Source organism: Anolis carolinensis, chromosome 5 (genome assembly GCF_035594765.1).
Source record: "Anolis carolinensis isolate JA03-04 chromosome 5, rAnoCar3.1.pri, whole genome shotgun sequence".
Classification (NCBI taxonomy): Eukaryota; Metazoa; Chordata; class Lepidosauria; order Squamata; family Dactyloidae; genus Anolis; species Anolis carolinensis.
In genome coordinates, this window is record NC_085845.1 from 198,888,548 (window position 1) to 198,902,245 (window position 13,698).

Here is a 13,698-nt window from a genome sequence, read left to right on the forward strand (position 1 = left end):
TCAGGCTGCAGCAAATTCCATTTACCTTTCTATGAGCTGACGGTTCTTTTAATCCCCCTAAAAGGGATAATACTTACAAACAAATATTTGCGTGTGAGAGATGCTCTCTGTCATCCTCATAATGCAAAATTTCCTTCCCTCGCTCATTCTCTGGGGCTTTTGCATCAGCAAATGGAGATATCAGGTTGACTCACTCAACCTATCCAAACGACAATGTGCTGTTATAAATGTCACCGGCAGGTTCTTAAGGGCAGGTTGTCAAAAGGAAGAAGAGGAAGGGGAGATGCCAATACTATTTTGGGAATTCATCTGTTTGCTACACATTGTGTCTCACGAACGTCTGTTTTAGGCTTGTAAAAAAGAGATCAGTGCATATACTCATGCACAAGTCTTGAAACGTTAATCAAAAAACTGTGCAAAGCCACCTGTGTGAATTGTGGACAGAATATATTCTGTATTGGGGAAAAAGGCCTTGAAAACGGTGTGCTTTTTGAATACAGTAGAGTCTCACTTATCCAACGTTCTGGATTATCCAACACATTTTTGTAGTCAATGTTTTCAATGCATTGTGATATTTTGGTGCTAAATTTGTAAATACAGTAATTACTACATAGCATTGATGTGTAATGAACTACTTTTTCTGTCAAATTTGTTGTATAACATGATGTTTTGGTGCTTAATTTGTAGAATCATAACCTAATTTGATGTTTAATAGGCTTTTTCTTAATCTCTCCTTATTATCCAACATATTTACTTATCCAACGTTCTGCCGGCCCGTTTATGTTGGATAAGTGAGACTCTACTGTACCTTCTTGCAGTAATTTAACTTTTCATTTCTTTCAAGAAATAAATGTAGTGACGAATTACTATATATACTCGAGTATAAGCCTAGTTTTTCAGCCCTTTTTTAAGACTGAAAAAGCCCCCCCCCCTTGGCTTATACTTGGGTGAGGGTCTTGGTTGGCTTATATTTGGGTCAGCTTATACTCGAGAATACATGGTACATTTATTATTTTTCTCTATTATTATTGGTGTTATTACATTTAGTATTTTTATCTATTATTGTTGCTACTATTACATTTATTTATTATTACTTGTATTATTTTCCTGTATTTATTATTATTATTATTATTATTATTATTATTATTATTATTACATGTATTATTTTACTTTATTATTATTAAAAGAATACATAAGCACATTGACATTGAAGAAGATGAGAATAATGATTTCATCAGAGTTGGACAGTCTTATCTTAAATTTGAGCTTTATGTAAATATTCAAAAACATTTAACCTACTGATGCCTCAATTGATGTAATTTTATTGGTATCTATTTTTATTTCTGAAATTTACCACTCTCGGCTTACACTGGAGTCAATGTTTTCCCAGGTTTTTCGTAGTAAAATTAAGTGCCTCAGCTTATATTCGGGTCGGCTTATACTCGAGTATATACGGTACATCCCAACAAGCCTTCCAGTTCAACCTTGGCAAGTATTTCCTTGAACCAGAGGATGAACGGGGCTTAGAAACATGTACTGCACACCTACATGCATCTGCCTTTTGGCACGCATGATCCTTTCCTAATCCAGGACAGCAGCCACCTTTCAAACTACCAGGACTTTAACAGAATGAAAGACTAGCCCAAGACATCATTTTACACACATATAGGTTCTTCACTAGTTTTAACACAAGTACTTTCCAGTTTATTTAGTTGGTTTATTCCATTGAAGCCACCTTCCCAGACAACAATCAGCTCATACTTTTCAGATAACCATCACTTCATTGTAACTAACTACCTTCCAGGCAATCAGAAGATGAGTTCGTTCCATTGGACTCACGCACCAACAACCACTGGTCCATGTCAACTACCATCCAGACAACTAGAAAGTAGGCTCATTCTATAATTCTATGATTCTATGGCCACCACTCCATGGTAGCCACTTTCTAAACACACAGAATACGGGCTCATTTCATGATATCCACATTCCAACAACCACTGGTCCATGCCAACCGCTATTACATGGTACCACCATTCAGGTAATCAGAAAGTTGTCACTCCAAAGGGGCCAGTCACAGTGGCACAATGGGTTAAACCCTTGTGCTGCTCAACGGCTGGCCTGAAGATTGGCAGTTCGAATCCGTAGGACGGAGTAAGCTCTCGCTGTTAGCCCTAGCTCCTGCCAACCTAGCAGTTTGAAAACATGCAAATGTGAGTAAATAAATAGGTATCACTTTGGTGGGAAAAGGTAAAAAGATGCTCCAAGCAGTCATGCTGGTCACATAACCAGGAGGTGACAACGCAGGCTCCTCAGCTTGGAAATGAAGAAGAGCACCTCCCTCAGAGCCAGAGATGAGCACCACCTCCAGAGCCAGAAATGAAAGAAGAAGCCTTTGTCTTTGTGTATGTGAGTCTCATTATATTGTAACAAGGCACTGAATGTTTGCCTATATCTGTTTATATATACTGTAATCCTCTTTTAGTCCCCTCAGGGAGAAGGGTGGAATATAAAAAAGTATTATTATTGTTATTATTATTATTTTATTATGACACAGCAAACAAGATAGATATGCTGGATTTCGTATCACAAAATCACAAGTCGAACACTTCCCAAGTGTCTAGGACTGTGTGATATGTTTTTGGATGATGTGCGCAGATCCCAGTCAGGTGGCCTTTTGCAGTTGGCAGATCGTGATTTTGTCAATGTCTATTGTTTCCAAATGCCGGCTGAGATCTTTTGGCATGGCACCCAGTGTGCCCATCACCACTGGGACCACCTGCACTGGTTTCTGCCAGAGTCTTCGAAGTTCAATCTGAGTTTTTCCTGTTGTTTTTTGTCAATGCGACTGTCACCTGGGATGGCGACATCAATGATCCAAACCTTTTTCTTCTTATTATTATATTACTACTACTACTACTACTCCTCTATGGTAACCATATTAAAGATAAACACCACCCCAAAGTAACCACTTTCCAGATAAATAAAAGATGGCTTCATGTCATGACATCCACTCACCAAAAACCACTAATCCTTCACAGTCACTTTGCAAACAACTCCTGCTATATGGTAAGTAACCACCTATCGGACAACCATTCTATGATAGGCACTTTATATATAACCACCTTATAGATATGCCAAAAGTAGATGGATTCATTCCATTATACCCACACTTCAACACCTGCTACAAGGTAACCACCATCCAGACAACCAGAAACTAGGGACATTTGACAATAGTCACTTTATAGATAACCACCACTTCATGGTAACCACTTTTCAGACCAACAGAGACAGAGTAATCCCATGAAACGCACACTTAGTATTCACCATTCTTTGCCTACTACCTTGCAGAATGGGAATCATTCTCCAGACAACCAGAAAATAAGCTCACTGTATGGTAACCGCTGTACTGATTTTCATGCCTCCATGGGAACTACCTTCCTGAAAACTATGGGACACAGTCATTCCATGATGGCCCATCTTTTAATGCATCCAAACATCTTTTGATAACTTCACTTTGCACAAGAATTAACTTATCTGGTAATATGCGGAGCACCCTTTCTTTTAAGGAGATCCTGGCCTTTATAAAAATATTCTTCCACTTTTATGCCACTTTGTTTTTCCATCTCAAAAGATCAAAATGGCAAGTACTCAGGGAAGGTTGAGAAACGCATCTCTGTTCCCAACTCCGCAGCACAATGTGCAAGAAGGGGACAACTCATAACAATAAATAACCTGAAATCTCTGGGGAAGAGTGACCTAATCAAGATGTATAATTGTGTGCCTTATCTAAATGAAAGCATCATTTCAGAAATGGTAATGCGCATCATTGAATTGCCATACAGATCGGCACTGAAGGATAATTATAATGTTTAACAAATATATTCCCTTTAGGGGCCTGCTGTTAAAGATGCCACATCCCTTTTGCTCCTCCAGCAGGCTTCCTGAGAAATTATCCAATATTGTACAAGAGGGAGCCCATTGCCCTTTTGACTCATTTATCTTAAGATTCACATTTTGTGTGCAGAAAAAAAAGTTCCACGCAAACGTGTTCCTTATACTGGGAATATACATGGTGTTTCAAAAAGATGGACTGATCTTAAATCACTATATTTCTGCAACTCCAAACCACCCATGAATTAAACTCTTGTCACTTGAAAGAGAGGTTCATAAGAGTTTCAAATTATTACCGCTAGAAGCTTCTTGTAGTGCAAAAACAGCCCTTAGCATCAGATGGTAAACCCAAAACATAAGCTCTCTAATAAAATTTCTCCATTTGTGAGGTTATTTTTAGATGTGTCAAAATGGTTAGTAAAACCTGTTAACTCAATCAACTGTACCGTTTTCTGTAACGTGACCTGTTGCCATTGTGAAGTATACCTCTTTGAAATTGGTTTCATAATTTTGAAACACTCTCTGTATCTATATCGATACCGATGCCAAAGTCGTTACCTATATTTCTATCTATATATATATCTATTCCTGTTTACTATAGCTATCCATATCAGTGCTGTAATGTTGATTAGAAATCTTTCTCCTTCTCATACAAGTATTTATGAATATCTTGAAAAGCACAGAGCCCAGAACAGTACCATATAGAGTTCTACTGTTTTTCATGCAGGACCTGCACTGTTAATTAGCCTTCCTAAGTCGTGGTTGCTCAACAAACCATGGCTCCATCTAATAGTACACCAAATTGCATTTTACCATCCTGACAATACCCTAACCCAAAACTTGGCACACCTTCATAAACTTTGCACAAATCAAATAATACTACGTACACAGAATCCTCATAAGCTACTAGACCAGTGGTTCCCAACCTTTGGTTCGACAGATGTTTTGGACTTCAGCTCCCATACATCCCAGTCAGCTTACCAGCTCTTAGAAATTGTGGGAGCTGACCAAAGGTTGGGATCCACTGTACTAGACTCATAACTTTGTTTAAAAAATTCAGGTAAGGGATGAAACATAGCTACAGTATCATAGAATTAGTTTTGAAAGAGACCACAAGAGCCACCAATTCCAACCCCCTACTGCCACCCAGGGAAACACACTTAAAGGACTCCAAACAGATGGCCATTTAGCTTCTGCCTAAAAGCCTCCAGAGAAGGAAACTCCACCACACCCCAAGGCTATGTATTTGACTGCTGAATCATCGGGAAGTTCTTCCTAATACTTAGGTGGAATCATTTTCCTGTAGTTTCACTACATCATCTCTCTTCTTAAGACTTCTCTTCTCCAGACTAAACATACCCAGTTCCCTAAACTTATCATCAAAGGGAATGGCTTCCAGAGCCAATGGATAGTTCCAACTACAGTAGACCTCTTGAATGAAATGTTTCATAGTGAATCTGGATGTAGATAAACCCAACTGATTTAATGACTTAACTCTAGTATTGAACACCACAGTGGGCCTGGCATGTGCTTTTGCAGACCATGTTGACCTTCAGGTATCAATCCACTGTTTTGTGGATGCTCACAGACTAAATAGTAAATAATTGGTTCCATAATTTTGCACATTATAGGTAAAGGTAAAGGTTTCCCCTGATGTTAAGTCCAGTCATGTCCAACTCTGGGGGTTGGTGCTCATCTCCATTTCTAAGCTAAAGAGCCGGCGTCGTCCATAGACACCTCTAAGGTCATGTGACCGGCATGACTGCATGGAGCACCGTTACCTTTCAGCTGGAGCGGTACCTATTGATCTACTCACATTTGCATGTTTTTGAACTGCTAGGTGGGCAGAAGCTGGAGCTAACAGCGGGTGCTCACTCTGCTCCCTGGATTTGAACCTGGGACCTTTCGGACTGCAGGTTCAGCAGCTCAGCGCTTTAACACACTGTGCCACCGGAGGCTCCCAATTTTGCACATTACTGATGTCAAATTGGCAGGTCCATGTTTTTTTTTTCTTATATTCTCTTCCTTCTCCTCTTCCAGATTCACTCTCAGGATTCATCTACACTGTATAATTAATGCAGTTTGCCACCGGTTTAGCAGCCCTGGCTCTATGCAGTAGAATCATAGAAGCTGTAGTTTGGCAAGGTCTTTAATCTTTTTCTACCAAAGAGTCCTGGTGCCTCACCAAACTATAGATCCCGGGATTCTATACCATTGAGCCATGGCAGTTGAAGTGGTGTCAAACTGCATTAATTCTACAGTGTAGTTGCAGACAAAATTGGTTCAAATGGACCAAAATCTGAACTCAGTATGAGTGAAATGTGCATATATGTCCATTTGTGTTTCTCAAAGGTCCAACTCTGGACTCTGTGTTGCCAACACCCAGATCTTCTGTGTTATGTGGCTGAAGAACCGTATTCAACATGATCCAGGTCTGGACAATTGTAGATCAAGGGAGGGTTTTGGAAAGAGACACTGAATTGATGCAAAACAGCTGGAGAAGGCAGCTAATAGGCTAGCTTTAAAAAGCACTTTATATTATTTTGTTCTTTTAAAATGTAATTTTCCCCAGAAGGAATGGGAAATGAGATCAGCATGCAGAAGAGACAGCGTGGTTTCAGGACAGCCCTTGTCAGCTGCAAAATGGATGATTCCCGCATCAGGTTATTAGCTTGGAAAACAAAATCAAACCAGACCCTCTATTCCACGAATCCTTGAAAGCCCACATTAATGAGAGGAAGAGAGGGCAGAGTGTGCCGAAATGAATCATTTTCCGAATCTCCTCAAATGGCCTGATTAAAGCCACCGTATCTAAATCAAAGACAACAAGGGACAAAATATTAAAGAGCCTGGAAACAGATCCTTTGGAGTGAGCTTGAGCCTTCTGTAGAATGTTTCCTCTCATCTCATCCTCATCTGATCTTCCAAAGCGACAAATAATAGGACAGAAGAGATACATCTTAGAAGAGCAGACGGTGATCTTTCTCACATTTCCCTCTCTCACTCCTTCCACATCAATAAGATGAGGCTAATATCACAACTGCAAAAGACTTTCTGGACCCTTTGTTTTTGTGCTTTGGCTACAGTTCTGCAAAGATTATTTGTTTATTGCTATTTGCCATGAAAGAAGGGCGTCTTTCAGAAAAGTTTTGCTTCTTCCAAAGAGTTAAAACTATTATTATTAATTGTGCTAGATGACAAGGTCACACAAGTGAGACATGGGTGGAATATTGTTGGTGAGTAACAACTACAGACAGTCCAAAACATTGACTGAAGGCTAACTCAATTAATTTAATTACTCTGTTTGCATTGAGACTAACAATAAGATTTAGTATGCATAGAGATCTTGTAGCAACTTTGAAACTTTGGGTGGAACTACAATGCAAAATTACTCTAATTTGATAGCATTTTAACTTTCATGGATCAATGTTATGGAATCATAAGAGTTGTACTTTGATGAGTAACTAGGATTTTTCAACACAGAAGACTAAAGAACTGGTAAAACCTTGCATTATTCCATAGGATTGAGGTATAGCAGAGGTATCAAACTGTATCACTTCTACAGTGTAGATAGATGCACACTAAGTCTACATCAACAGATGCAAGGCCCAGGTTTAGGACCAAGTTTGCAAGTTATGTGGCCATTCTAAATTATCCATTGTCCAATGAACACACTCAGTTCTTGGTTATGAAAGTGGAGTTCCACAGATGTAACCATTTCACATTCATATGGATCTCAGTCCCATTGCTATTCCCCACTAGAGCAAAGTCATATAATCAACTAGATTTGCCTATGTTTTGATGTCATTCAGTAGTTGATTCAATGAGTCTACCATAGACCAGTAAAGTATAAAATCACAGAGAGGCAGTCCAATGGGGTTGTTGTATGTCTTTCGGGATGTGTGGCCATGTTCCAGAAGTATTCTCTCCTGACGTTTCGCCCACATCTATGGCAGGCATCCTCAGAGGTTGTGAGGTATGGATAAACTAAGCAAGGAAAGGAAAGAATATATATCTGTGTAGACTCCCGGGTGTGGCAAGAGCCCTTTGTCACTGGGAAGCCAGCATTAATGTTTCAGTTAATCACCCTAATTAGCATTGGAAAGGTTTTGTCTCTTGCCTGGGGGCATCCTTTGTTCAGTCATTAGCTGTCCTCTGCCCTCCATACCTCACAACCTCTGAGGATGCCTGCCATAGATGTGGGCAAAACGTCAGGAGAGAACATGGCCACACAGCCCGAAAGACATACAACAACCCTGTGATCCCGGCCATGAAAGCCTTTGACAACATAGGCAGTCCAATCTCTATTGAATTCAGGATTGGCAGCCAGAACATCCCCAGAAGGTTAGTTGTTCAGCCTGTTTTTGAAGACATCCAGTGAAAGAAACCCCACTACTGCTCTGGGCAATTTATTCCATTAGCCAACCACTTTCATTTCCAAGAAGTTCCTTCTCATGTTCCATCAAAATCTACCTTAATGTAACTTCAACCATTAGGCCTAGTTCTACTCTCAAAAGTGCTCACAACTGAATCCAGGACTCCAGTAAGGCTGGACCAATGTAGAATATGGTCGGATTATTTCTCTTTATTGGTGTTTTAAGTTTGTTGTGCCCTACCTCAAGCCATGAGGAGAGGTGGATAACAAATAAAATCATCATCATCATCATCATCATCATCATCATCATCATCATCATCATCCAAAAATCGTGATTCTATTAATACAGGCTATCATTGCACTTGCCTTCTTTGCTGTTGCATCTGACTCTTGGCTCACCAGAGCCTTCAATCTACCATTGTGTTTGCAAAAATAAACATACTGTACAATGTTTGCTGTTGTATAATGGAACCATAAACCAGCATATTGGCAGATTCCCCATCAATTGCACAAGAGTCGTGTAGCACAACTATGGTGTAACTAGATGACGGTAAATTTTACACTATGTAGCAGTGATGAGAGATCTTGGCCATTGCATCTACTGGCCTCTACTGACTTTGACTGATAATAGCACACAGAAGATAAAATTATATTATTATTTTTTTTCCTGCAATTTGAAGAGGGGTCAATGGTGCTGAAAACTGTTATATTGCAAATGGGACCCAAGGTGAAGGTGAACAAGGAAAAGTTGTATATATGACATTTATTATTTATTTATTTACAGTATTTATATTCCGCCCGTCTCACCCTGAAGGGGATTCAGGGTGGATCACATCTATATATATAAAAGAGTGATGGCATCACGGCGACCCACAAAACAACAAAACTACAGGCCCCCCAACCTCGGAATTTGACAACACAACCCATCATCCACGCCTCTACGTTGATACAACAAAAAGAAAAGAAAAATAAAGTCCTAATTAGAGGGAGAGGAATGATTGTTTTTATCCAATTGCTGTCAGTTAGAAGGCTAAGCTCCTCCAACTTGGTCTCCTAGCAACCCAATAAAAATAATAAAAAACACTAAAAATAATTAAAAACACTAAAAAATTAATACAATGAAATACTATAATAACAGAAAATAACTAAAAATAATACAAGAAAATAATAAAATATAATAAATAAAAAGATAACTTACAATAAAAATAATTAAAAAATACAAATAACGTCAAATAAAAATTCCACAACAATTTTTAACCAATACCACCACCACTTTGCCACAGCAACGCGTGGCCGGGCACAGCTAGTTGCACATATAAGGCAAACATTTAATGCCTTAACATAGAACAAAGACAGAGACAAACACAGGCTCTGAGCTGGCCTCGAACTCATGACGTCTTGGTCAGAGTGATTTGTTGCAGCTGGCTGCAGCTGGCTACTCACCAGCCTGCGCCACAGCCCGGGCCTGGAAGATCCATCACCAAAAGTAAGAGAAAACCCCCCATTCTTGCTGGTTCACTTTCATTTCTGCTTGAGAAGCAGATCACATTCCTCCCCAGAGCATCAGGCTTCCTTGATGCCATTGTGCTAAACATGAAAACGTGTACAGGATCCCCATTTAAATGATTTGAAATGGTTTTATTATTTGGGTTTTCAGTTAAGGCGTTAAATAGCAAGTGCCTCTGTGTGAACCCGGGGTGGAAGAGATCAGAAAACACAGAAGCCTGAAAGAACTGACAAGGGGGAAAAGCATAACTTTTCTCTGCTAGATAAGAAGCTCATAACACATCTTATTGTATCCCCCTGTAGACATGTACTCTCTTGGTTTTAATAGAATTATGTTCTCCTTAAAGCTTCCCATGCGGTTGCTGTATTAAGCGTGTAGTTCAATGGAGACGGAATATGATAAAACATCCTCCCCACCCGCACCCTAGTAGTTCAGCACAGCGAGTGATGAAAAGAAGGAAATATGGGTAAGCCTTTTCTATCCGAATTCTTGTGGGGATCACAAAATTGACTATATATTTTTTTTCATGTTTCAGAAAACTCGATATCAAAATGTATAAATATGGTCAGGCTAATATGTACAAATTGCAATTCAAGAAGGAAAAACACCCTCATAAACCAGAAGAGGCTTAGGTTGGATATGGAAATAGGAGAACGTCTCCTTCTGGGGAAGTCAAGCAGATGCAAACCACTACATTTTTGTGATGTTTTCAATCTGGGCATTGAAAGGCAGTGGAAATTCCACTATTAAAAATGAGAAAAATGGGGAGTCTTCTGGGATGCTTTGGGGCCACAGACTGGGTCTCTAGGACAAGAAGCAGCACCAGACCCGTCCTTTACCCACTAACCTTGTACAGTGCTTACAATGAGCTAATTACCATTTTCACTTGATCACTAAGGAAAGAGAAAATTCTCGCCTCAAGCAATGATTCATCCCGTCTATGCATTTGCACTTCATCAAACATGAATGTCAACAAAAACCTTGCTTTTGACTCTCATGAATTTTGTAATGCCTATGCATGCACTTTCTTTCAGAGGAAAAGGGAGGGGGGCCACTGCGGTCTAGTGGTTTGAATATTGGACTAGGAATCTGGGAGAATAGGGTTCAAATCCCACACCCAGCTACAGAAACCCACTAGATGAGCTTAAGCAATGTTGTTGTGTGTTTTCTGGGCTGTATGGCCATGTTCTAGAAGTATTCTTTCCTGACGTTTCACCCACATCTATGGCAGGCATCCTCAGAGGTTATCGGGCCAGGCTGTGGTGCAGGCTGGTGAGCAGCCTGCTGCAATAAATCACTCTGACCATGAGGTCATGAGTTCGAGGCCAGCCTGTGGTGGGGTGAGCACCCGTCAATTAAAAAAAATAAAAAATAGCCCCTGCTCGTTGCTGACCTAGCAACCCGAAAGATCTATCATGTAGGAAATAAGGTACCACTCATAAAGTGGGGAGGAAAATTTAACTAATTTACGACGTTGGAATGAGGAAGTGCTGTCACAGTGGATGATGAAGCAGCTGCTCCCCCCTGTGGCCAGAATCGAACATCCCCTCAGGAGAAGGTTAAATTGCCTTTGAGTCTGTCTCTGTCTCGGTTCTATGTGTATATGGGCATTGAATGTTTGCCCTATATGTATATAATGTGATCCGCCCTGAGTCCCCTTCGGGGTGAGAAAGAAGGAATATAAATACTGTAAATAAATAAATAAATAAATTATGAGGATGCCTGCCATAGATGTGGGCGAAACGTCAGGAGAGAATACTTCTAGAACATGGCCATACAGCCCGGAAAACATACAACAACCCTGTGATCCCAGCCATGAAAGCCTTCGACAACACATTGATCTTAAGCAAGTCACAGGATCTCAGCCTCAGAGAATTGTAATGGCCAACCTCCTTGAAAGCAATTGGCAAAACTTGCCAGGAAGGCCCTGGAATAGGGTCAGGATAAGTTGAAGTTTACCTTAAGGCACATAACAACTGTGTGCATTTGATTAATGACTGAGCCAAGTATAGAAAAATCTTTAATAAATTCAGTGCCTACATTACCTACATTAGTGTTATATGAATCATTCAATTTAATGGAGCTCTCCATGGTGCACTACTTATTTTTGATGTCTCGGATTCAGCACTATGAACAGCTCCATCAAAGACCTGATTTGGATTTTGGATTTCAATTCCCACAATTCCTAACAGCTGGTAGGCTGTTAGGAATTGTGGGAGTTGAAGTCCAAAACACCTGGAGAGCCGAAGTCTGTCCATGTAGACTCAATTAGGAGTGACTTTATGAAGCATATCCAGGATGATGCATTGAGCAATTCCAACCACAACAAATGACAAACACAGTAGAATAACATCTCAGAGGAATGTTGCTCTCAAGTATCATAAAGTCTCCTTCCACAACCTTCTGCAGGAATACCCAAGTCTGTGGAGCAAAGCCCCCGCCGCTTCTTTCTAAGCTTGGACTGGATGGTGTTATTTTTGCCCTCTGGCTAATCATCACATTCTTAATTGTCCTTCTGCATGAGCTGTATGCTAATCAAAGCCCAAATAACCTGTCTGTGCTGCTTTACATGCTGGATCATGCCTCCCCTTCATTTGACTGGAGCTGTTTTTAATTCCAGTTGGGAAATTGATTATCCATGCTTCTATCTTCTTTCCTTTCTAAAACAAAAAACAGAGCCAGAGAAAGAGAGGAGGAGGAGAAGAAACAAAAGAAAGAATTCACAAGATGAATCATAAACAACACAACTGAAAAATAAAGTGGCCATCTCAGACATATGTCCCTTTGCAAATCAATATGTGGGATGTTCATTTCCGCAAAAGAGTTTGGATTCATCTGGTGTCTTCTACTAACATGAACTAACGACAACAAACAAGTAAAGTCTATATTCAGCCTATGCAAGACACGCGGAATCTTAATTTAGTCCTGATTTCACACAAAGCCAAGAGCACAAGCAGAAGCCAAGAGAGAAGAAGCTTGAGAAACACATTGGGATGAAAATTCGGGTCCAGCAATGGACAGAGACTTGGACCAGGAATGAGCATCTCACACAGGAGGAATCGACTCTAGTGGACATTTTGCACAGGTTGGAGTGATCTAGAATTTAATCCCATTGATTAAATTGGTGAATAGTTCAGATTAAAATCTGGATTCACTACTTATTCTACCTTGCAAGGATCAAGCTCCACCATCCGTAAGTAGATATGTTTGTTGTTATGCAGAATTCAGTAGCAAGACTCTGGTTCAGTGGTTCTCAAACTGGGGTCCCCAGATGTTTTTGGTCTTCAACTCCCAGAAATCCTGACAGCTGATAAATTGGCTGGGACTTCTGAGAGTTGTAGGCCAAAAACATCTGGGGACCCCAGGTTGAGAACCATTGCTCTAGTTGGTTAGTCCCGACTGGGTTGATTCATGCAATTGTTGAATGGTGAGTCAACACATAGGTCAATCTCATTGATTCAGTGGACCTACTCTAGTTGACTCACAACATAATTTGACAATAGAGACTGAGAGAGAGATGCAGACACTGAGAGACAGATGGCCAAATAATTTACTAGAAATAGGCAACATTGAGGTATAGTAGAGATTGGTGAATTCTCTGTTACTAGGATTGAGAATCTACTCTGAACATTTGAGGTGCTATAAATTGTGCTGCATCTGAATCCCATATAGTGACCCCTTGGTATCTGCTGGAGGTTTATTTATTTTATTATTACAAGCATTTATATCCTGCTCTTCTCACCCCTGAGAGGGGACTCAGGGCAGCCTTACAATTAGCATCATTAGACGCTGAACAAACCAATATAAAACATACTATATAAAAATTACAGTTAAAATAGATAGCATTAGTTAAAAATCCATATAAATATACATTCAAGGGCACATTCCAAATCATGATCCAGGTCTGTCCATTATTCATCCTAAT

General features: G+C 40.0%; 1 protein-coding gene across 2 annotated transcripts in view; it reads right to left on the bottom strand.

Moving 5' to 3' along the window:
* Positions 1 to 13,698, bottom strand: part of plxna4 (plexin A4) — a 612,214-nt gene that overhangs the window by 345,125 nt on the left and 253,391 nt on the right. The window contains exon 4 of one of the 2 annotated variants that reach the window (XM_062981246.1): positions 1 to 13,698. This exon is cut by the window's left edge and continues 20,954 nt beyond it; it is cut by the window's right edge and continues 37,880 nt beyond it. The exons of the other annotated variant lie outside the window; for it this stretch is intronic. The gene's annotated coding sequence lies outside the window, so the exon portion shown is untranslated. 2 annotated transcript variants of the gene reach the window in all.